This window comes from Scardinius erythrophthalmus (genome assembly GCF_964197995.2).
Source record: "Scardinius erythrophthalmus genome assembly, chromosome: 4".
Classification (NCBI taxonomy): Eukaryota; Metazoa; Chordata; class Actinopteri; order Cypriniformes; family Leuciscidae; genus Scardinius; species Scardinius erythrophthalmus.
Window position 1 is genome coordinate 23,246,813 of NC_138224.1, and position 25,781 is coordinate 23,272,593.

Consider the following 25,781-nt stretch of genomic DNA (forward strand, 5'->3'; position numbering starts at 1 on the left):
GGGAAAGGATTCATACTTAGAAATATGATATTTCCTGGAACAAATGCATATTATTGTACTTTGCAGTCAAGATTCGTCTCCGTGAGATGGAGAGGATTACAGAGATATAAATTATGACAGGTAAAGATTGGGGAAACATAACGTTACATTTATATGCATAATTACACACAAATAAAGTTTGATTAAACCCACAATAAAGTTGTCAGTGTTTCCGTTATGGCAAGTGACGACACTTTGAGAAACATAGGAATACATATCTATTTAGTGGCTTGTTGAGTGGGGGAATATCTGTTTCAAAGTCCAGAGTGTGTGTTCTGGAATGTCTTACGAACGTAAAGTTTTATGGTCTGAGGTAGGGTTACCACAAGACACTATTGAGGAACTTCTTTCAGTGAACATTTAGAATTAAAGATTTTACTCTTAGCAACCCACACCTCTATTATAAAGCAAAGCTAATCACACACATACATATCGGAAGGTATACACTCAAGAGCCATATTTCTACATGAAATTGTACTCAAAGGAGGTTTTGTGTGTGTGGGTGTGTGTGTGTGTGTGTGTGTGTGTGTGTGTGTGTGTGTGTGTGTGTGTGTGTGTGGGTCATGAGGTTGTAAAGTCACAGGGAGTCCATGCTGAAATGGGGGGTTTTACAAGGGATTCTTAAAACAGGGTCCTCTTTTATGGCTCAAATGTCCCTCTGGGGGAAATTATTAACCAGCAAGGCCATTTGACGATGGGTTTTGACGTCACATGATTCCTTAATTTGAAAAGCAGATGCCATTGTCGCTACAGGTGTTTGACTCGAGATTGTGATCTGCACTGATACTGTATTACCCTAATGTGAACAATAAAAAAAGTAACATTTTGATACATTCTGGCTATGAAAATAAGATTCTTTTTTCATTACAGTATAATAATTTGATGAAATTGCATTCATTGAAATGCATTTATTTGAAAACTTTACTAAATAAAAGTCAAAGAATTTAACAAAAGTTGAAGAATTTTAAAGTGAATGGAAAAGCATCAAGTTTAATTTAGGTGCAGTGTTGCTCATGAAGGGGGTGGATTGGAATCCACTGCTGCTTCAATGTATATGTAATGAGTGATTATAATCAAGGTATTAATCAATATTTTTCCTTCTAAATGTCAAATGAGTTGAATTACACTCTCTGGAGATTTTACTTTTTTATAGAAGTTACCAGTGTGATTTCTGAAATGCTCTTTTCATGTATTCTTTAATGTCTGTATTTGATATCTGAATGCAGTAACAGCTTATTTAGCCCAGCTTCCAGAAATTAAATAGGGAATTGTTTTGTGTTAGAGAAAGGTCTTCAAAGTGTTAAAACATATAGTGGTCATTGAAGCCAATAGTTTAAGGGACCATTTCTTTTTTTAAAGCCTTACTTTCCAGTTAGACTAAAGTGTGCTCTCTTTGAGAGAAAGAACACATTATCTTGATATTTTGAGAGGACTGAGTTTATAGTTAGAGCCTGGCCAAATCTAACCTTGGAAAAGCTGTGTGTGTTAGTCTTCTTGGTTACAGGTTAAGGAACCACTGGCATTATGGGAGATTGACTGAGTTGCCTAATCGATGTCAAGTCAAGTCATCTTCATTTATATAGCGCTTTTAACAATGTAGATTGTTCCAAAGCGGCTTTACAGTGATTATAGGAAATTAAAGTAACAGAGATTGTTTTGGCTTTATAGCAGCTCTAGAATACAGTTATTTGTCCAGCTAAAGTTAGTTTTAATTGATTCACTTCCGTCGCAACGATCATTAGTTATTAACTTTGGGGCCACTAACACGACACCGGTTTAACTGAAAACTCTTAAGTTCTTTCTGCGCAAATTTCAAAAATGCGAACCCGTGAGAACGCTGATGGTGTGCACATGCGTATTATGAGTTCAGTCTATAGGTATGCGTGTTTGAATATATGTGCGCAGGCGTGTAGTCCTTCCTCGCAAATCAACGCTCAACATACTACTTGTCTAGCCTTAAAATTCATAATACAGATTTTTTATCGCTTCCACGTAGCCACGCAAACCGGAATTATCCCGACAACGCTTTATCTGTAGAGAGGTAAAGGGAGGCCTTCACAGGGGAGAGACTAGTTGACACTTCAGGACTGAGTTGTCGTCGCGCCCAGGCGCAGGTCCTTCATCAGATCTGGATACGGCCTGAATCTGGCGGACTGCGGTAAACCTCGGGATAAACAGAGAGACTGATATTAGCGTAGATGCCATTCTTCTTATGATGTAAAGAGTACATCAGGATTTATGGGAAGTGTTCCTGGTTCCGGCTGACCTAATCTATGCAGCCTAACATTGAATTATAGAAGTCTATAATGTGTTATGTGTATGCTAGGCCAAAGAGATGTGTTTTTAGTCTAGATTTGAACTGACAGAGTGTGTCTGCTTCCTGGACAATGCTAAGAAGACTGTTCCAAAGTTTTGGTGCTAAATAGGAAAAGAATCTACCGCCAGCAGTTGATTTTGATATTCTAGGTTTTATCAACTGGCCGGAATTTTTAGATCGCAATAGACGTGAAGGACTATAATGCGTTACGAGCTTGCTCAAGTACTGCGGAGCTAAACCATTTAGTGCTTTGTAAGTAATCAGCAATATTTTTAAATTTATACAATGTTTAATAGGGAGCCAATGCAGTAATTTTGAAAATTTTACTATAAATTACAGCAACACCTCCCCCTTTGCCTTTCAGACGAGGTTCATGTTTATAACCGTGATCTTGCGGGGTCAACTCATTTAAAGTAATGTAATTGTTTCTGTCAAACACAGCACATCTAGATTATAGTCTGTAATCATATCAATAACAATAAGGCTTTTGAAGTAAGGGATCTAATATTCAGAAACCCAAACTTTATCATTTGCTCATTTGTATTATATCTGTTTTTTATTTGTTAAACATCAATTAAATTTTTACCCTTAGATGGGTTTGGAAGGTTTTTGTATTTCCTAATTAGGGGAACAGACACAGTCTCCATATGATGATATCTAGGTGAAAGAGGCTCTATGTGATGGGATTTATCTGACCTTGGTGACGTGAGACAGCTAGCAGACAGTCGGTTTAGCCAGTCTGTCTGCTTCCTGACCTGAGCCCCAATTCATGTTTGAGCTCTAGAGTCTATGTGCCATATTACTAGAGAGAAGAGCAGCACCATCCCAGGAGGGATGAATACCATCTCTTTTCAACAGGTCAGGTCTGCCCCAAAAACTTTTGCTTTCGATGGAGATATGCTTCTGTCTATCTGTGTATGTGTGGAAAATTACTATGTTTATCTGTGTGAGTCTTGAAGGTGACTTCTGCTGATGAAACTGCAAACTATCTTAAGTAAAACTTTTCTTCAATTTATTATAATTCTGACTCCGAGTCTTCTTTCAAACATCTGGTCCTTGGGTCCTAAACTGTTACCCCCTAACACTCATGTAAACAGAATCAGTTATTATTGGTCACACAAATTTAGCGCGACTCGGATATGAATAATCAAGTTATAATAAGCACAGACACAGGGCTAGGCAATTCCTCATGTATATTTAGTGCACCGTGGGAATACAGACAGGCTGCGTTGAGCACTCACAGAGACCTTGTTCAAGTTGCTGTTTATAAAAGAGTAAAGCAAATGAAAGACGCTTGTAGACTTTGAGAATTTGGTAAGAGAGATGAAACCATGCTGATGGCCTGGGTCTGTGTTGGAGTAGTGAGTTTGATGTGATTAAACTCGAGGTTCTGTGGGGTGCGGACTGAATTGATTCCATTCCTAGAGCTTCCGAACAAATGGGTTTTTGATGTGCGGACTGATGGGGCAGTGAACCCGAGGTAACCCCATGAGTCAGTCCTAGAGCTCCTCCTGTCCGATTTTAGGGGAAAACCGGGTCCATCGGAGACGTCCAATAGATTTTTAGGTGTGCCGAAAGAACACCACAGACACAGTGTAATCACCATAGGAAAATCTCTGAATAAAACTGGGAGTTGTGAAAAATATGATACACCAGTGTTTTGCCAGATGAGAAGTTTATCTATGTATCATCGTTTTACTCTTTTAATTCATTTTTATAACTGTACCATATATCTCTTAATTTCTTTTATAACTGTTTTAATTCTTGCTTTTATTTTGTGATTATTTTAATTATTTTATGTAAAGCATTTTGAATTGCCATAGTGTATGAAATGTGCTATATAAACTTGCCTTGCCTTGCCTTCTAATGGCTTTTGATAAATACATAAATGCGAAATGTGAAACGTGAATGAGTGTGCGTTTAAATGAGTTTGGGCAGATGTCGTGCCGAAACTGTGCTGTAAAAGATGTCTCCAAAACTGCTTTCAGATCAGCATATAAACCCCTAATGGCCCTTTGGGTTTTGGCATGCTTAGTTGGGGACATTTAATTTAACATTTAATTTAATATTCAAAAAATTATTGATCTGCCTGCATTGACACCATTATATGAGAACTGAACTGAGCTGGATGATGACATCACCGGAGCGGCTATATATATGAACTAAATTGATAACTTTTTTACAACAAAAATGAACCATCAAAGAATTTACTTAAGCTGGACTGTGACGCTATTTTCTTCTGGAAACAAACTTTGTTGCATTATTTTCCTATATCACTGTAAAGCTGCTTTGAAACAATCTGTATTTTAAAAAGCGCTATATAAAAAAAGGTGACTTGACTTAATTTTAGTTAATAGCAGACATCCTGAAATACATTTAAAGCATAAAATGTAATAGTTTTACCACAAAAAAAGTCTAAAAGACAACAGATAAAAAGTGACATAACACTTCCTGGTACTGTATACATACTGTAACACATGTTTGCTAATTCCATGTGTTAAGCTACTTATGTCATCCATAATACAAATATATAGTTGTCCTTCTGAATAAGACCCTCAAATATCTGTTTTTGTCAGAGTAGATGTCTTGTTGCAATCAAATTGCAGGCTAGTTTCTAAAGTCTAACAATAAAAACTCATGGTGTCCAGCAGGTGGCAGTATTGCAGTTTACTGTATTAAATGCTCATAAAACATCTTTTGGCCTCATATGTAAAGCCAAAACAATGTCACTTATACCCTTTTTCGAATTCATTATCATTTTGTTGTGTACGTGTCAAATGCGTTCATCTATTGGGAGACATTCAGGGACCGTCTACTTGTCGAATCGTCTGTGTACGTTGTATATAATAGGCTGTGGTGGTCTATTATACACACTATGGCTCACAGATAGTTAACACAGATAGTTATGGGGTTTTGAAGACACGCCAGGGCCGTCACGTCCTCTGTGTGAGCGGTTCCTCATCCAGCGTAATCCTGCTTGAGCCACATCTGATCTCCTGTGATAGCACACAATTCCCAACAACAACACTGGCCTAGATGCCGTGCGCATTGACAGATCAGAGCGCTGATAGTGTGTCCTTGTGTTTGTGGTTTGAATGGGCTAATAAAAGCACTGACCTCTGTTGGGAGACATCAGTACTGCTGAAAGTCAAGTGGCCACCCCGTTTGTCCACCACCGACATCCTGCGAGGGCACCAGGACCATTGATTTTCCACAAGGACCTGATGACTTTTTTGCTGTTTACAGCTTTAGCTCGCCACCCTGTTTGTAAATTATGGTTTATAGCCTATTTAGCACCACAACACATACATATAGAGGGGATCTATTGGTGGTTAAGTTAACTTAAACCGCTCTTATTATTCCAGTTATAAATGGAAAAAAACTGTAAATAGGTGCCATCCATCAATTTGGTGCACTGAGATTTTGACATTGGCTGTTTAAAACAATTAGTCTTAGAAATATCTGAGCAGTGTTTCATGACAAACACATTCTTGAGACACTCATGAAGGGCGAAGGTTCACATTCAAGAGAAAAGAGATTTGTGTTTTCCTCACTTATTGAAATACCCTAGTGTGGTGTAACCTGTCTGACTATCATAACCTGTCTGATTTCAAAAATGGACGCACAAGTTGAGCCCTAAATGGAATGATATGAATTTGATGATCACTGTATGAGTAGATTCTTTTTAAATCTCTGCTCATTTGCCATTTTAGTGTCAAGCCCAAAAATGACAAAAGAGAAGGGTGGAGGTTCACATTGTTTCAAGAGGAAAGACATTTGAGTTTTCCTCACTTATTGTACCACACTACTAACCCTAGTGTGGTGTAACCTGTCTGACTGCGTTCCCAATTCATAACCTGTCTGATTTCATAAAGGGATGCACAAGTTGAGCCCTAAATGGAATGATAAATCTCTGCTTCTTTGGCCTTTCAAAAAATTAGTGTTAATGCCATTTGACATCAAAAGACATTGGTTCTTGTGACCAAATCATTGGCGCCACTGTAACGATCCATGTACTGTGTCTTGTAGGACTTTTATGTTAAAGTGTATTCTTAGTTCCCAGTTGTTTCTGTGTTCACTTCCTGTGTTTGGTTCCTGTTTTGCCTTGTACCTTGTTTGTCACCATAGTTACCCTCATTAGTTCCCATGACATCAAATTGCCAACACCTGTCCCTCATCAGCCCCTTGTTAACCTGTTTATTTAAACCTCTGTGCTTCATTTGTTGTTTGTTGGTTGTTGCTCCTGTATGTGCACTCCTGTATTTGTACTCCTGCTTTCTCTTTGTGGTTTTTACTAGTGATGGCCAAGTGAAGCTTTCAACACAATTGTATTGGAAAAAGGTTCATTACTTGAAGCTTTTCAAATCAGAGCTCGATGAGGATCTCTACTGGTGAAAGTGAAGGAAAGCGATGTGTCGCAAAATGTTTCACAACCACCAAGGCATTAATCTTAGAAGCAAAAATGAATGAATACAGTAATGAATCAATAAATACATGACAACAAACTGTTCCATTGCATTCTAGTAACTCAAAACAATAAAGAAAACATTTTGTAGGCTATTGTGAGAAAATATATATTGCTTATGTTTTATCATTTGCTGATGTTTTATCATTTAATCAAATGTAATCATCATTTTTTAATAAATCAAATTGATGTGTTTCTCATTACTATCATCCCTATATGTCGTCAGACGGGGAAAGGTTACCTCCCCTTTGTCTGCTTTGCCCGCAGATGAGAAAATGAGCTACGACCGTGCGAGTGCGATATTGGTTTTTCCTCGAAAGACATCATGGCTTGCAAATGAACGAAGCATGGCAGTTGCTCTGTGTTTGGATGTAAAAATGAAAAAAAAAAAAAAGTATTTTTTTAGTTCCTAAATCTTCAGGAGTAAATCATGGGTTATGTGTAACATGACTTCAATATGGACATGGAGAACTTTGTCATTAAAAAATGACAAAAAAGTCTTCTCTAAACTACAAAGATTACTGATATAGATTCTTATGCAGCTTTAGAACGATAGCACATCAGAGCAACATGAAAAGCCAACAACATAGGCTAGCGTTAGCTACATGATAATAACTGTAACAGCGTACATAAACAAACCAACTAAAGTAGGCTACGTATCAAGACACAATATTTTAAACTAACCATTCGGAGACGTCCTGAGTTGCAGCTTCTTCAGGTGCTTCTCCATCCGGATCAGATTCTGGGTCAAACTGGAAAGCTTGAACTACTGCATGTCTACAAGCCATTGCGATACATCCACTGTAAAAATTTGCGCATGGTACCGGGCCGCAAGCTGGTCAAGGCCACACCCCCACCCTCCACCTTGCCCCTCCTCTCTCCTCCTCATTAGCATTTAAAGCTACAGACACAGAAATGGCACGTCCTTAGGAAAGCTCATTGTAGGACTGGCTCGTAGAGGCTGTAATTCTGCACCAAGGCTGAATTCAGATGCAGTATTAAGGGACCACTAAGGTCTTTATAAAAGCATCCAAAAAGCAGCATGTCATAGGACCTTTAAGATTAACAACTTTCTGACACATTTGGGGTACAAGACAATGTGTGTACGCCTCCCCCTCCACGCTGTGAAACCACAAAAGAAAGATATGCCCTTTGTCTTTTGCGTCTGTTTGAATGTTAAAGTAAAGAAGAACTTTGACCAGTACAGCAAATATTCTTCCTCTTATGCAGTTGCTGATCAGCACAGGGCTGTCTATCCTTTGGACTCAGACCTTGCTCCTTCGCAATCTGTCTTTTCAAAGAGTTGCCTGTCTTTTCTCTCAAACAACTTCTTTGTTAAACTTTTGAAACTGATTATGGATGAATTCATTTTACTCTTCATTTATTTTTTGATTGTCTGCTGTTAAGAAATTAAATTTGACTTAAGCCCTATTCGGACAGGATTAGCTTTACAAGGGTGGATGGGGTAATGTAATTTTACCACATGACGTCTGTAATATTAATGGCCAATTCGCACGGGATAAGATATCTCAGTAAAACTAGCAGAAGTGGGAGGGGTAACTCGATTTGCCCATCGCCATCACCCTCCTGTCGTCATGTGCGTATTATGTTGCTTCCTGATATCACATGCGCAAACAACCTATATATATATATATATATATATATATATATATATATATATATATATATATATATATATATATACAGTACAGTATATATATATATATATATATACAGTACAGTATATATATATACACACACACAAAGATATATACAGTGCTATGCATAAGTTTAGACACCCATGCTAAAGTTGACTAAAAAGAGGAATAAAAAATCATCTTTTGGAAATTGAACTTAATGCTTTAATTTAAAAAATGAGAAAAAAATCCAACCTTTAAGGACACCAGTTTTCTTTGTGAATGAATAATGTATCGTAAATAAATAAATGTTATTCCTTAAAATACAGGGTGCATAAGTCTAGACACCCATATGTTAAATTCCCATAGAGGCAGGCAGATTTTTATTTTTAAAGGCCAGTTACTTCATGGATCCAGGATACTATGCATCCTGATAAAGTTCCATTGGCCTTTGGAATTCAAATAGCCCCACATCATCACATAGCCTTCACCATACCTAGAGATTGGCATGGAGTACTTTCCATAAGATCATCTCTCAATGCAAATCAAACTAGCTATTAGGCTAACTGAAATAAAACCATGCCAATCACTAGGTATGCCTAATTATTTTGACATACGCCTCTGAGCTTCAGTGTAACGGCTAACATCACTAGATTTTACCCTTGTTCTTGGATTATTTTGTTTGTTTGTCTATTAAACTTGTGCTTCTGGATTCTCTCGCTGCCTCCTCCCGGCTTACACGTTACAGCCACATGTGGGAGCTACAACAGAAAGGAAGATTTTCAGTGAATAAATAGTTAAATTGGGTTCTGTTTCTTACTCAAAGCTATTATATAACTTCAGGAGACATTGAATGTAGTACATAAGCCATATGGGCTACTTTTATTATAGTTGTATTATACTTTTATGATGTTTTGTCATTTTTTGGTTTTAGTTTCTTTTCACTTTTTCTGCTGTTCCTTTAAATTTTTAACAGTGTTATTCTTGTTCATTATTTTATCAGCATAACATCTATCAGCAGAATGTGAGCAAAAAGACTCTCAGATCACAGATCCTTGTCTAAGCAAGCTCTTCTTCAAGTGGTTAAGGAGAGATTAGACAGAGTCAGTGACCTGTGATCAGAACGGAGCAGTAATGATGAGCTGGGCATTACCACTTTACAAGGTGAGAGCTATGTTACCGCTTTCCCATTCCATGCACTTTTCCCATTCCCCCACATTTCATTGAACAGATTTGCTCAGTGTCATACTAAGTTGGGTGTACTGTGTAAATATTTAACGTAGGTAAGTAGGGAATATGGACTAGATAACAGAAACTCGGTATATTGATTGGAATATTACACCTCAGTGTAGTGAAGAGCTGTATAAGATTCTGCTGAGCTCACCTTCATGTCCATTACACAGAGTGCACTTACAATCCCCAAGATCTGCACTAACAACCACGTTATGTGAACTTTCCCTTTTTGATATTTTTGATATTTCATTATAAAATGTTCTTGATCGTTTTAGCAAACTTTCTCATTCATATATCAATATTTATGGTTCAGTTTATATTGGCTCCATTAAGCTAAATATTTGAACTCTGTTAAAAAAAATTGTTACGAGACAAAGACTTTTTTTTAAGGTATTATTTTGTCTTGATCAGGTTATTCATTAGTAAAACAAAGAGACATTAAAAGTTTTGTGTTAATTTACCTTCATTTCCTGAAAATGTCAGTGAAACCATGGCATTAAAATCTGTTCTGATTGGTAAGGAAATTTGATTCCATCTGCAAAAGAGTGTTTGATAAATAGGGGTGAATTATTTAAACATTTGGGTGATTGGGACACAACCTTTGGGTGATTTGGACAGCACTCATTGATTTCAGCTAGTGTAAATTATTACGCAAGATAAATTCATATGCAGGATTTTGTTTTCTGTTCATGACTCCGTGTTTATTTCTGTTCAACTTTATTACTCAGTGTTTAAATACATCCACAATTCATACATTACAGTGAATTCTCTTCCCCCATGTCACAGTTGTGTTCTGTTTAGTATAGCCCTGTCCCAAATGGCACACTCCGGACTTGTGGACTTCCTCAGAGTCCACACTTTGGTGATGTCATGTAGTGCAGACCTATAGGGCCCTTGGCGCGAGTCCACAAGGGCGCATTGAGAGGTATTTTTGGGACAGACTTGATCGTCATGCCGGAAATAACGGTCTGGTTGTTGTTGGACAGGAGAAATCACATTTTTGCGCTCCGACGTCTTATCTCCATGTCAACTACACAGCCTAATTTTACAGTTTATATTTTGATATTGTGCATGCCACCTGGGCATTAGACAATAGATGAATCATGTATACAGTTGTACATAATAATACATAATGTTCCATTTGAACTAAGATTACAATTTTAACACATAATGAAAATCTGCATGAGTTTCAGATGAATTTACAGGTTTCAATATTCATATGTTTATATTTGACTCAGTAAATCCCTGACATTCGGTTCTATTTATTTAATGAATCATAATGCGATCGTATTATTCAATATGCTATTATTTTGTTTGAGACATCAACCACTGGTCGATGACCATAATGTTTGTATAAACTGTAGGTTACAACTGGTAAAATGTACATCTAGGTCATAAAAAATGTAATATTTTCTTCTCAGCCATGTCAACAATTGTCCATGAGCGAAATTTCCTCCCATCCGTTGTCTGATTGGCCTTTGGCAAGGATTCCTGGGTAGTTAAAGTGTGTGGAGCCTGCATCTATGCGGGCTTCGCGGAAGACCGCTTCGATGGTACAAAGGGGGCGCTGCTGAGCACACTTCAGAGCGTTCAAATGCTGAATGGGACGGCCTACGGACTCGTAGACTCAGCAAGCACGCACAATTTAAGTCCATGAGACCGAAAGTCCTCATGAAGTGCGCCATTTGGGACAGGGCCTTTGTTTTCATTGGACTTGTCTGCCTGTCTTCATGTCACGTGTCATCATCATTATCAGTTCATCTGTATCACCTGGTTTTAGTTAATCATCATCATCATCATCATCATCATCATCTACATCACCTGTGTTCTGTTAATCAGTATTCATCTGTGTTAGTATTTAAGTCCCTTCAGTTCAGTCAGTCTTGGTCTGTTCTCTGTTGTATTTAGGTGTGTGTGAACCTTCTGCTTGTCTGTACCTGTTTGAATTATATTATTAGTAAACGTTTTGCATTGGAACTTTTGACTCATCATTTTCGTCCTGCACTGCACCCTGACACCCCACATTTCATTGAATAGATTACATTTTTTCCCCCCAAAATTCATTAAAACATTTGTCAACTGAATCAAAACCTGGGTGAATTGTTCCTCATCCCCCATAAACTGTTTAACAAACACATTTAATTGTAGCAAAAATTACCCCAGTCCATCAGACCAAAAACTTTTTTCCACATTTTTTTATTCTTGGGGATTTTAATAATTGTAGTCAAAAGAAGTAATTCGGTACTTTTTTATGTTACTTATAAGACAAGACGAAATAAGATACTCTGTTATGGCTCTATTAAGGGGGTGATGAAATCTACTGCTGGCCCACCTTTGGGTTTCTCTGATCATAATACAGTTCACCTGTTACCTGTGTACAAGTCAGTGCTGCGTAGAGAGAAAGTTAAGGAAAGTTAAAAAAATGTTTGGATAGATTTGACAGAGGACAGTTCACTGGCTATACAGGGATGTTTCGATTGTACAGATTGGACAGTATTTGGAGAAGCTATGAGCAATATTGCAGTGCAATATATAATTCATCAATAAGCAATATTGATGAATTTACTAAGGTTGTGTGTGGATATATTTTGCACTGAATGTGTTCCTTATAAGACATTTAAAGTATTCCCAACCAATAAGCCTTGGATTTCAAAGAGAAAATAGCTTTTCAGATGGGAGAATCACAAATAGTTAGAGAGATCAGTAAGATGGTGAGAGCAGAAATCTTGAAGGATAGGTTCAAATTTATAAATAAGGTGGAAGATATGCTAAATGGAAAACAACAAACAAATTTTTGAAGCAAATGTATCGATCGTTTGCAATAAGTTTAACAAAGTCTGCTTACTTTGCATATATATATATATGAAAATGTGTGCGATGTGTGCAATGTGTTTTTTGTATTGTGTTTTTTAGTGTATGTCTGTATGCCTGTTACCTTTTGCTGCAAAACTAGTTTTCCCCAAGGGGGACAATAAAATTAAACAAACAAAACAAAACAAACAAACAGACAGTCCTTGCAGAAGAAGGAGGTGTCATCATCAATGATGCAATTATCTTCTCCACAGGAATCATGAAACCACCACTGACAGATAACATTCCTCAGCTTTTTTAGGTTGTTCTTTAGGTTGTCCTAAAATTGCTGCAAACAAAACACACACGACTCTTCCTTCTTGGCATTTTGGATTGTTGTTTTTCCTTTGGACTTGCTTGGCACATATTTAAAATGTGTGTTGCTTGTGAGGTGGAAGCTTGGGGCTCAAGGATGGGTATATAAACCAGGTCAACAAAGTGTGGGGTGCTCTGCACAGAGGTTTGACGAGGGCTTGATGAAGCATTACCTGGACGAGGGCTTGAAGGAGAACTTGACCTATGACTTGGAGAAGGGCTTGAGTGAGGATTCTGGGGGGCCTCAGGTGCTGCATTCTGTTCTTATGTTAAACTAGGAGAAAAAAGAGCTTGGTCAATGGGGGTGGGATCTAGTGGGTAGATCCCACTGACTTTAAAGTCTGCTTGTGTATTCTGTGGTGTTGCTGCATTTTTCCAGGCATTTGAGAGCAGTGGCAGGAAGAATTGTCTCTGCAGCTTCCTTCCACAATTCTCTCTGGTGTAGATCCGGCTCTCCAGGTTCTAGTGATGTTTCAAGCTTTCGAAGAATGCCCTGTCAGCTAGTCGAAGAATGTGTGTTGTATGAGGAGGGAAGCACACGACATGCACATTGTTGTCTCTCATAAGATTAAGGAACTCAATGTTAAACACATGGCTGCTGTGTCCGTCAAGCAGAAGCACATGTGGACGGGGATCTTCTTTGGGCAGGTGACCTATACGGTGCTTTCTCCAGTCCAAAAAACACCTCAGAGTTGATCCATCCACTGTCAAATATTTTGTCAAGGGTATTGATTGGTGCCGCAAAAAAACATTCAGCCAGAAGCCTTTTCAAGTTCAAGTATCTTGGGGTCTTGTTCACGAGTGAGGGAAGGATGGAACGGGAGATTGACCGACGGATCGGTGCAGCTTCTGCAGTAATGTGGTCGATATACTGGTCTGTCGTGGTGAATAAGGAGCTGAGCTGCAAGGCGAAGCTCTCGATTTACCGGTCAATCTACGTTTCTACTTTCACCTATGGTCATGAGCTGTGGGTCATGACCGAGAGGACAAGATCCCGGATACAGGTGGCCGAAATGAGCTTTCTCCGCAGGGTGGCTGGGCAATCCCCTCGAGATAGGGTGAGGAGCTCGGTCACTCGGGAGGAACTCAGAGTAGAGCCGCTGCTCCTCCACATCGAGAGGGGCCAGCTGAGGTGGCTTGGGCATCTGTTCCAGATGTCTCCTGGACGCCTTCCCGGGGAGGTGTTCTGGGCATGTCCCACCGGGAGGAGGCCCCGGGGAAGACCTAGGACACGCTGGAGGGATTATGTCTCCCGGCTGGCCTGGGAACGCCTCGATGTCCCCCCGGAAGATCTGGAGGAAGTGTCTGGGGAGAGGGAAGTCTGGGCATCTCTGCTTAAACTGCTGTCCCCGCGACCCAGCCCCGGATATGTATGTATGTATGTAGTTAGGAATGTATTAAAAGGTCAAAGTTAATAGGGTATTAGGGTAAATTGTCATAGTTCATATATTGCACAAACCTTTCATGGAAACATGAATATAGTGTATTGCTGCAACAAAATGAGTAAAAATGTGTAACTTTCATGGTTTGTACAAATTAAGAGAATGAGAAGCACCAGTTTAGAGCATACAGAGCATACACAATGGTTCTCTATTGCAATGTTAATCATTTTCTTAATTAGCATAGCCTTTAAGCACTGTCCCAAAATCATGCTGTTCCATTCTCCCAAATTGTGTTTGGGTGGATGGGACAAAATAAAAACCACCTAATTCTGAAAATAGAAACATGATATTAACACATTTAGCTGCACTTATACATCACATTCATGTTTCCATCAAAGGTTTGAGCAATATATTAGCTATGATAATTGTATGACCTTGTTATTAAAACAAGCTAAAGCTCATGCAATTTTCATCACCTTATGCTTAGCAGGGTCAATTTCCTGTTTGATGTTTGCCCCGCCCACCTACATGATATCACACCAATGAGGGCATGCAATTTTGATTATGTGCTCTCACAGCTAGGGCTTAATTTTTTTTTAACTCTATATAGCTATACTGTCCCATTTGACCTTATGTCCCAATCACCCTTAATTCACCCCCAATACATGCAATAAATTCATATGACCATGTTTCCACCAGATTATTCCAGAAGCTTTAAGCCCAAGAGAACAGTTTTTATTGTTGTTGTCACAGTACCAACATTTCAGTGGTCTGTTACAGAGACCGTCTGTACAGAGTTGTTCTTGGTACCAGTTTTGGTACCAGAGCAAAAACTGCTGAATTTAGAACTAAAAAAAAAAAAAAAGTACTTTAAACTTTAAAAAGAATTAAGTACTTTTTTTCTCGTCCGTTGGTTACAATAAAAACAGTTATCAATCCAGAAACTTTCAGTGTACTTAACATTATGAAAAATTTGCATTCAGATTGTTATCGGTTAGTAAACAGAAAGCAAGAGAAGAGCCCTCCTTTTATAATCACTAAGATGTTAATCTCTAAAAAGCAAGCTCATTAAATTCTACATTCTCTTGAAAAATCCTGGTACAATATATATATAAAAAAGCTGTCTTAAAAGTGCAATAGGTGATCTGGGAAATGCTAACTTCTAGCCTTCTAGCATTGAAAGCATACGATCCCACCCTCCCTGCAAAACGCCTCCTCCAAAACACATGAACACACACAGACCAGAAGCAAGACGACCAGGATTGGATTATTGGATTACATCATGTGTCATTCACCGGTGAGAAAACTTTACAGTACAATGAGGGGAGAAACAGAAGCGCTTGCTTGCATAAGTATGTGATTGTGAATTGACTTCAGTTCAGAAGTTGACCTTTTGACATAAAGGAAAGAATGCATTGTATTTCAGCTTTATTCATATGCTATTTAAGGACATAGCTAGCCTGGCAAGCCAGACCTACATCAAGATGTTAGGTCTGGAAACTCACCATAGACACGGCTCAATCCGAGGGGCGGGATAAACGGCTGTCTTTCAAATTCCCTCTGCACGCAATAGGACAGTGCTTCAACCAACCAGAGCGTTTTCCCAACAGTGGAGCTAACGATAGATTCAACTTTTGCCATATCTGGCCAGCAAAACGACGAACACATCTTCCTTTTTAAAGAATGACTTCAGTGCCGTTCTTTGCTCTTTTCTCAAAGAAAAACTTAACTCCAAGTCCTCCAGAGTCGCGGCCAAAGCTGATTCGAAAGACTGTTCTCCAGCAGCAGCCGTCATTCAGTGTTTTCAAGTCGCAGCCAGGTAACCGTCGCAACTCTGTCGTCATTATGTTTAGCCCGCCCCATCTTCTCTATACGCGCCGTGATTGGCCTGACCCAATTTAGGTTTTTGCAGCTCGAAAGTCTATGGAGAGTTTCTAGACTACCCTGGCTGCAAAATACATTTTGCTGCCGCTAGGGTGCGTCTAGATTTCTAGGCTACAGTGGTAGTTCAAGGCTTTTACGTTGGTAGGCGCTTCCAGCGGCCACTGTTTACATGTTCCCATTACTATGATTAAACTTCATTCAGGTAAGTATAAACTTGCTCTTCTGCTCCCTTCATCAGTGGTAAAGATCAAATGGTGACTATGGTGAAGTGGTAGTTTTCTTAAACTGCCGATACATGTAGGCTACAGCAGTCTGCAACGCAACATACTCATTATAACGCTTTAAAAAGTAGGGCTGGATAGCTCGCTGAATGGGTTGTAGTAAGTGTAAACAAAGATTCACGTAACTGATTTCCTCAGCGAGCGCAGAGGTAATCTGTTTTTAGCGTTGTCGATTCCACCCACTCATGGGTAGTTGCAAAATTCTAACAACTGGGTTGCTGAATAGATTTAAATTAAGCTTAAGAGCAACTAAGTTATTAAATCGGCTTTATGTATGCCATATTCACAGTCCGCGCTCCTCATCTGCTCATTCACCACGTGAGAGTGCCTTCTATCTTAAAGGAGCGGTAACTGTTTTACGCCCTTCTCTGATTTGGTATTGCTTCGGCATTTATGAGATGTTTTAGCCAAATCACTTCCCGACCGCCGGGAAAGTTATTATTTAAAAAGGGTTGTAAAAATTTGAAAATGAAACATATAAATATGTCCATATCATAAAGAGAAGCTGAACTTTAAAGCAAGTTGGTCATTGATATTATGCGTATGCCGTTGTAGACATGGTTATGAAGGGTAGGAGTTATATGTTGCAGGAGTATTTAATACATTGGAAGTAAGTGATACATTTACGGTGCTCTACAACTGTTCTACTGTTTTCTTTTTCATATCAAGATCTTTTAATACTTATATTTAAATTATTCACTTACATAAATATGGTACAATCGCTGTAATACAAATTTTCTCGGTGTCTACTTAATCCACCGATATGTGTCATAGAAATATACATTTATAGGTAGTTGATATTAAATGTACAAAGGCAGACTAGGATTCTCAGGTCAAATGTCACAGACTAAAACGTGCTTAACACCGTAGAACTATCCGTTACAAGTTTAGACCATACAATTCAAACCAATAGCCAGACAAATCACAGTCAAGAAGACTTGAGTGACATTATATTTACTCATCTGTATGATTTAAATGTTCACTTATTTTTCTGTTCAAGGGACTCCCTTGGTCGCCATGGCCAGTGATCTCTCGGCTGTGAATAAAACTTCACTCATACAAGAGCAACTAGAGAGTAATGTCAGGCGTGCGCTGCACAGCTGAGAAATACATTCTACGCTTTAAGTCAACAACAGAATATCTAGAGTGATTGAGGTTGTATTTTATCGGTATGCATCACCTTACTTCAGGTAAGTATCGAACTAATATTAATAAGAATACGATTTAATGGTTATTTAAAATGAGTGAAAAAAAAACAAAAAAAAAAAAACAAACATGTATCTCTTCAAGGCAGGCTCATCTCTCATCTGTTATCACTGGCACTCAGTACTAATTAAGCGATCCGATCAGTCGCTTTGCTTAATCCAGCTAGACCGTATATATCAGAAGATTCCCTTATTTCCCATCCTGATCACGGCCAGTTGTTCCAGTTGTTGCTCTACAACTACAAAATCGATGTGTGGTGGGTACTTCAGTGTCCCCAGGGTGCGTGTGAGGGGTTTTGCTTGGAATGCCCCAAAGATATTTTAATATACTGTTCTGGAATTGTCATTGCATTCTGTTTTGATATGCTATAGATCATATTCCGGGAGCTGGATTTATGTGACTTCGGGGTTTGTGATGCCACTAATCCAGAGGGAGTGCCGCTCAGTCTCTCTTAGCGTTGTTGCAGCCCTTTAAAATCATCCTCTTTAAATTAAGTCTTCCATGCTTGAAGTTTGAGCGTTGTAACATTTCAGATGTTGTTTATGCTTTAACAGCAACATTACAGAAAAGTGGAATTCATTTAACCCCTCTTTTATTACTTCCCATCCGTTATGGTCTCTTCTCTTCCTATTTTCATATTCAGATTGTAGCCTACTAAATGCTCAACAAGCCCTCTCAACCCAAAATCGAGGTTAATTTCTTCGCTAGCTACTGGTGGTGGTTAACGATCCATACATTTATCATACTTCCGCTTTTCGCTGCTAATTCTGATTAGTTATACACGCAGTCAATTTCTTTATCTCGTTCTTTACCGTCATCTCAGCCCATAATTGATTAATGAGTATAGCTTTGTAAAAATACCATAATAACAACACTCCAAGGTTATTCGTATCCCTGCTTGCTTATGTCTATCATGACTTTCTTTTGCTTGCTTTCTTCTTTGGCTTTCTTTGGCTTGCTTTCTTTCTTTGGCTTTGGCAAGCCTTTGGCTTGCTCAGTTAGGGATATTTTGGGGATATTTAATTAGAATTTTATCAGTCAATAAATTTCACTAGAAACAAACCTTGTTGTATTATTTTAATTTAATACCATGAAGCTGCTTTGATACAGTCTGTATTTGAAAAGCGCTATACAAATATATTTGACTTGACTTTCGTTTCTGATATCTGCAATAATTCTAAGTCTATCGCGGCTTCTGAAATTCTACGATTACTGTTTTTTTATGGCCAATCGTGGCCTATTTCATTAATGCTATCGAAGCTTTCGACTTAATTTTGTTCTCGACGCATGAACTCTGCCTATCGAGGCATCACTAGTATGAGCTTTCATGATTGTACTCTAAAGGCAAATATTTCATGGTCGATCGCGACCTTAGTTCATAAACGCATATCGTAGCTTTCCTGATTGTAATCATCTTAATGTCATATCTCTGCCTATCGTGGCTCCTCCGAAAAGTCGCCCTGGCTTCAGCCTTTATCATTATAAATGTAAGGTCAATTATGGACCTATTTTCCGATCACTGGTTTTGTTTCATGGCTAAACGTAGCCTATTACATTAATGTTATCAAAGCTTTCGACTAATCTTGGTTCTGATGTATGGCATCGGCCTATCGGGGCATCGGCCTATCGGGGCATCGGCCTATCGGGGCATCGGCCTATCGGGGCATCGGCCTATCGGGGCATCGGCCTATCGAGGCATCGGCCTATCGAGGCATCACTATTGAACAAGCTTTTATGATTGTACTCCAAAGCCAAATATTTCATGGTCGATCGCGACCTTAGTTCATAAACGCATATCGTAGCTTTCCTGATTGTAATCATCTTAATGTCATGTCTTTGCCTATCGTGGCTCCTCGGAAAAGTCGCCCTGGCTTCAGCCTTTATCATTATAAATGTAAGGTCAATCATGGGCCTATTTTCCGATCACTGGTTTTGTTTCATGGCTAAACGTAGCCTATTACATTAATGTTATCAAAGCTTTCGACTAATTTTGGTTCTGATGTATGAACTCGGCCTATCGAGGCATCGGGCCTATCGAGGCATCGGGCCTATCGAGGCATCGGGCCCATCGAGGCATCGGGCCCATCGAGGCATCGGCCTATCGAGGCATCGGCCTATCGGGGCATCGGCCTATCGGGGCATCGGCCTATCGGGGCATCGGCCTATCGAGGCATCGGCCTATCGAGGCATCACTATTGAACAAGCTTTTATGATTGTACTCCAAAGCCAAATATTTCATGGTCGATCGCGACCTTATTTCATAAACGCATATCGTAGCTTTCTTGATTGTAATCATCTTAATGTCATATCTTTGCCTATCGTGGCTCCTCGGAAAAGTCGCCCTGGCTTCAGCCTTTATCATTATAAATGTAAGGTCAATCATGGGCCTATTTTACGATCACTGGTATTGTTTCATGGCTAAACGTAGCCTATTATATTAATGCTATCGAAGCTTTCGACTAATCTCGGTTCTGATGCATGTACTCAGCCTGTTGAGGCATCAGCCGTCGAGGCATCACTATTGAACAAGCTTTCATGATTGTACCCTAAAGCCAAATATTTCATGCTGATCGCGGCCTTCATTCATAAACGCAAATTGTAGCTTTCCTGGATGTTATCATCTCAACGTCTTATATCTGCCTCTCGTGGCTCCTCGGAAAGTCGCCCAGGCAACAGCCCTCATCATTTATAGATATGGTCAATTACGAACCTATTTTATGATCACTGTCATTGTTTCATGGCTAAACGTAGCCTATTATGTTAATGCTATCGAAGCTTTCGACTAATCTCGGTTCTGATGCATGAACTCAGCCTATCGAGGCATCACTATTGAACAAGCTTTCATGATCATCGCAGTCAATCATGGCTTCTTGCTTTATTTCGATCTTTACGTCAACTCAGCCCATAGCTGATTAATGTAGAATAGCTTTGATGAAAATACCATATTTAACGCTTCAAGGTTATTCGTATTCCTGCTCGCTTATCTTTATCTTGACTTTAATTTTGATAGCTGCAATATGTCTAAGCCTATCGCGGCTTTTGAAACTCTACAATCATTTATTTATTTATTTATTTATTACGGCCAATCGCGGCCTAATTCATTAATGCAAATTACATTTAATCTCGGTTCCGATGTATAAACCCAGCCTATCGAGGCTTCAGCCTATCGAGGCACTAACCTATCGAGGCTTCAGCCTATCGAGGCACTAGCCTATCGAGGTACTAGCCTATCGAGGCACTTGCCTATCGAGGTACTATCTTATCGAGGCACTAGCCTATCGAGGCACTTGCCTATCGAGGTACTATCTTATCGAGGCACTTGCCTATCGAGGCACTTGCCTATCGAGGTACTATCTTATCGAGGCACTTGCCTATCGAGGCACTAACCTATCGAGGTATTAGCCGATCGAGGCATTTGCCTATCGAGGCTCTAATCTATCGAGGCATTAGCCTATCGAGGCATCACTTTTAACGAGTTTACGATCGCATTTCAGTCAAATATTCATGGCCAATCACGGCTTTACATTAACGCACATCGTAGCTTCCGTGATTGCATCATCCCAATACGTTATCTCGGCCTATCGTGGCTACTCTTAAAGGACAGCATTATCATTTATTAAGGTAAGGTCAATTGTGGTCCTAATTTTAAGTAAGATGGGACTAATGCATATGCTATTGAAATTTGTTCTCATTTATATTTTATTTCTCTCTTGCTTCATACCTCGGATGTAGGCTATATGCATCTTAAAATCTCAGCCTATCGAGGCTTCATTTAAAATCTCCACCACAAGTTTCGCGGCCAGACGTGGCTTTTGTTCTTGGTTTAAAGATGATTAGCTTAGTTCACATATAGTGTCATTTCCACACTCGATCTTGGTTAAGTTACTAATCAATCATCTTTATCTCAGTGTATCTCGTAGTTATAATTTCTCACATATAGATATTCACATTAAATAAGCATTAAAGAAGTTGTCTAATTGTCTTTACTATTTTACTAATTCTCCTGCATGCTTTTCAGAATCCTCATAGGTACGTACGGAATTCATCTCATATTTCTTTTTTTGGGGGGTAGGCTCCGCCCCTGCCTCTATCATCAGGCAGGACCTACAAGCTAACTTTCAGACCCGGACGGAGGACGGGGCCTACGCCAAAGAACTGAGACGGAGCTTGTCGTGCATCTATTTTATTTTGTCTGTAAAACCTTTCATAAAATAAATTCTATCTCATTCGAGAATCCTCCTGAGTCTTTTTGGTAGAAATGAAAGCGTAAGCGAAAGTTCTACTAGAAAGACTCTACTGTCACGTCATTAATTCACAATTACACGCTACCAATCACAGCCTGACATCAAATATATAAGACTGTTCTTACCGCCCCATTTTGTTGCCTGCAGGTGTCGTAGTAAAGTTTCCCCCCATCCTCCCCACCACCACCAGAATGGCTCCCGTCCACTCGTCAGGGGGTAGGCTCCGCCCCTGCCTCTATCATCAGGCAGGACCTACAAGCTAACTTTCAGACCCGGACGGAGGACGGGGCCTACGCCAAAGAACTGAGACGGAGCTTGTCGTGCATCTATTTTATTTTGTCTGTAAAACCTTTCATAAAATAAATTCTATCTCATTCGAGAATCCTCCTGAGTCTTTTTGGTAGAACTGTACTGACAAACCTGAAATGTAGATACTTGTCACTTGTTGTCTGTTCCCCTGCCATTCTCGCTCTGTCTGCAGTTTTAGTACCGGTATGTTTGACAAACCTAGAACACATTAAACATAAATGACATTATAAAGAGATGGATAAAACACTTTAAATTAAACTACAAACAATATGTTTAACATTTTACCAAATTTTACAACTGGAATGAAGGAATTTCAAGAGACCTCCAGAAACTCTTTCTTTCCCTCACACAAAGCAATTGGATTTCTTCAGGAGATTTTGAATATAGCACACAAGTCATTTGGACTTTTGTGAGACATTTATAGTGATTTTCTTTTAAGCTTTCGAACCCATTCATTGTAATTACATGGACAACAGTAGCATGACCATTCTTCAAAACATCTCTTCTATTGACTCAGTATGGAAAGCAAGCAATATGTTAAGCAATACGTTTAGGCAAAACATTGAGCACAACCTAGACAGAGCTCTATCCCTACAGTGAATTTTCGTGGTGACAGTATTGTCTTTTGGGGATTCTTCTGGAAAATTTAAAAAAAGAGAAGGAGCTGAAACCCTGGAGGAAAGCGTGCTGTAATTCATGAGTGCACTGAGACATTGATCCAAAACATACAGCAAAAAACCCCTAGGGTAACATCACACCAGAGAGGTTAATGTCCTTGAGTGACTCTGACAGAACCAAGAACCACATCCAACTGAGAATCTTATTTACCTCAAAACTTTTTTAAAAAAATATGAAATATGTCAGTTTATATGATATTATGTTATTTCACATAATATCATAGTTTGTCCTTAGAGAAGGCCACAAGCCTGAACATTTTATATTACATGATTATTTAATTTATTGTTTGATTAATGTCTTAATTTATTGTTTTCCATTTACCCTTGAAATATAAAAACATTTAAATCTGTTAACTTTAATATATATATACACACTGTATGTTTGTTTTTTTCCCTTAGATATTCCACATGGATGCTTTTTTGTTGAATGCCTGAAGGTTTGACATGTGTTTTCAGATATTTTGAGTCATGAAATCTGGGGCACAGAATGGATGCATGGAAACTTGGGTCTGAAGACTACAACAGGAGTTTAGCTTTGGGAAATTATACCTCCAACATCTACCATACAACTGAACTGACTAAATAAAATAAAAGAATCATTGACTCATTTCAAACCTTGACTATTTGGAAGGATTATTTGTGAGGTGAATTACATTCAAATTAAATTTTATCACTGAAAAAAAAGCTTTCTTTAGCCCCAAGGAGTTCCTGGAGGACACAATTCAAACATTGAGGGATGTTTATTTGTCTCAGGGGGTTTTCCCTCCAAAACTATTTGCTCCAAGATATTTGTTCCCAAGCGTCCAGACACAAAATGAGGTTCCCTTATCAGTCTGACATATTCATTCACACAGCAGGACAGGGAAAAAAAACTAATTATCTGTTGGGTCATACAGAGACGCAGGTCTTTGGTGTGAACTTGATAGTACATACACTCATAACAACTGAGAAATAGCAACTGCAAAGTGATTTGTTAAGCCTAAATGTTATTTCAGAAACTATCAATGAGTGTATGAGCAAATTAAAATGAGTGCTGGTTTCTCTCCATGAGCAAATAAATGATTTTTGCCCATTGTTTGCCCACTGTTTGCCCCCTGTTTGCCCACAGCCATATCACCCTGTAGCCAAAGACTGGTTTCCCACTGAGACTAAGCAGGGTTGAGCCTGGTCAGTACCTGGATGGGAGACCTTCTGGGAAAACCAGTTTGCTGCTAGTAAAGGCCAGCAGGGGGTGCTCACCCTGTGGTATGTGTGGGTCCTAGTCTTGCTAAGCCAGTCCTTCTGACGGCACAAGGTCTGTGGCCTCATTTATAACAGTTGCGTAAGCACAAAACAGGCCCCGAAAGAGGCGTACGCCACTTCTGACGCATTAGTTGTGATTTATAAAAACAAACTTGACGGGAAAATGTGCACACCTGCATACAAACTCTGACCCATGCGTACGAGCAGTTTGGCGACACCGATGGTGAGCTGAGGGACTGACGGCAGATGTAGGAAAACCACTTTAAATCTTCATTATGAGTCCTAATCATAAATACAGAGCATGTTGACAATAACAGTTTAAATAAATAAAATAATGATTTAAACTATGTTTTACATCTGATATACACATTTAGATTAAATTTGCCATTCTCATTAATAGAGTTAAGCACTTAAATTACACGAAATCATTAAAACAAGTTACAACATTTTATATATTCTAATAAATAGAAATATTTGTAGTGGATGCAATGCTTTTGAACACTTTTCCTGTGGCTTGCTGTGTTTTAATGTTTTAACTACAGTGAGGATTGCTTAGCGCATGATATAGCAGAACTCATGGTCTAAGAAAATATTTTCGTGCAAATAGTGATCAATAATACACAATAAGGCCTATTTGTTTTAAAGCAATTAAAAATACTATTTGGCCAGTGGAAAAGATTGAGAAAAATTTTCTCAGAAATGTATTTTATACTATTTGATTTATTTATTTAAAAAAAAGGCTAGGATAGGCTACTAAATGATACTTAGCAACATAATGTGACGGCACATCCGTATCTCGTATTTTCCTAATGTCTTGTACCTTTAAACATGGTATCACATGGATAAATATGCATATGCAAATAATATGCAGATGAAGATATGCATAGGCATTGTAAGCTCCATATATGGTTATTTCAGGGAGGAGACGGGGTGTAGACATATGTGCACACAATCTTCGGCTGACTGGGATTTATAAAGGGAATTTTGCACAGGTTCTGGCATACGCACAGTTTTATAAGCCTGAATATTTTTTGCCTTACACCCTTTTTGGCTTTCGGGCGCAAATACACTTTTAGTAAGGATCTAAACGAACTAAAATTTCTATGATTAAATTTCATATAATCCATGAATTCATATAATTCATGGATTATATGAATTATCATATAATCCATATTTTGTATAAAAATGATAAATATATACATAGTATTTTTAGTGACTTCTGACTTTTAATTTTGCAGTCTATTCGGAGGCGGCATAAATACAATCTAACAATTGGCCTTAACTGTATATTAAACATAGTGTATGTTAATATTTAAATTGGGGTGCAGAAATAGATTATAGATAAAAACAAATAGATTATAAATCTATAAGCGAGTCTTACAGAGGGCTACATGTAAGAATTTTCATGTATTAATTGTTTTTTTTTATTGCCAGAGTTTGAACAGCTTGTAACTAAACTTAAAAAACAATACCTTCCCCGACTTCCAATGTTCAGGATAATGCTGAAAGAGCCATTCTGTACTGTGATGTCAATGCAAAGAAGGGATTCATTCTAACTATAGCCAAACTATAGCCAGATCTATATAGTCTATAGTCTCAAAAATACTTTATAATCAAGCTATCATAACAGTATAATTTTAATTACCTCATCTGTTGATATAATGTCTATGAATTGCAGAGTTGGTGCAAACATTTCCACA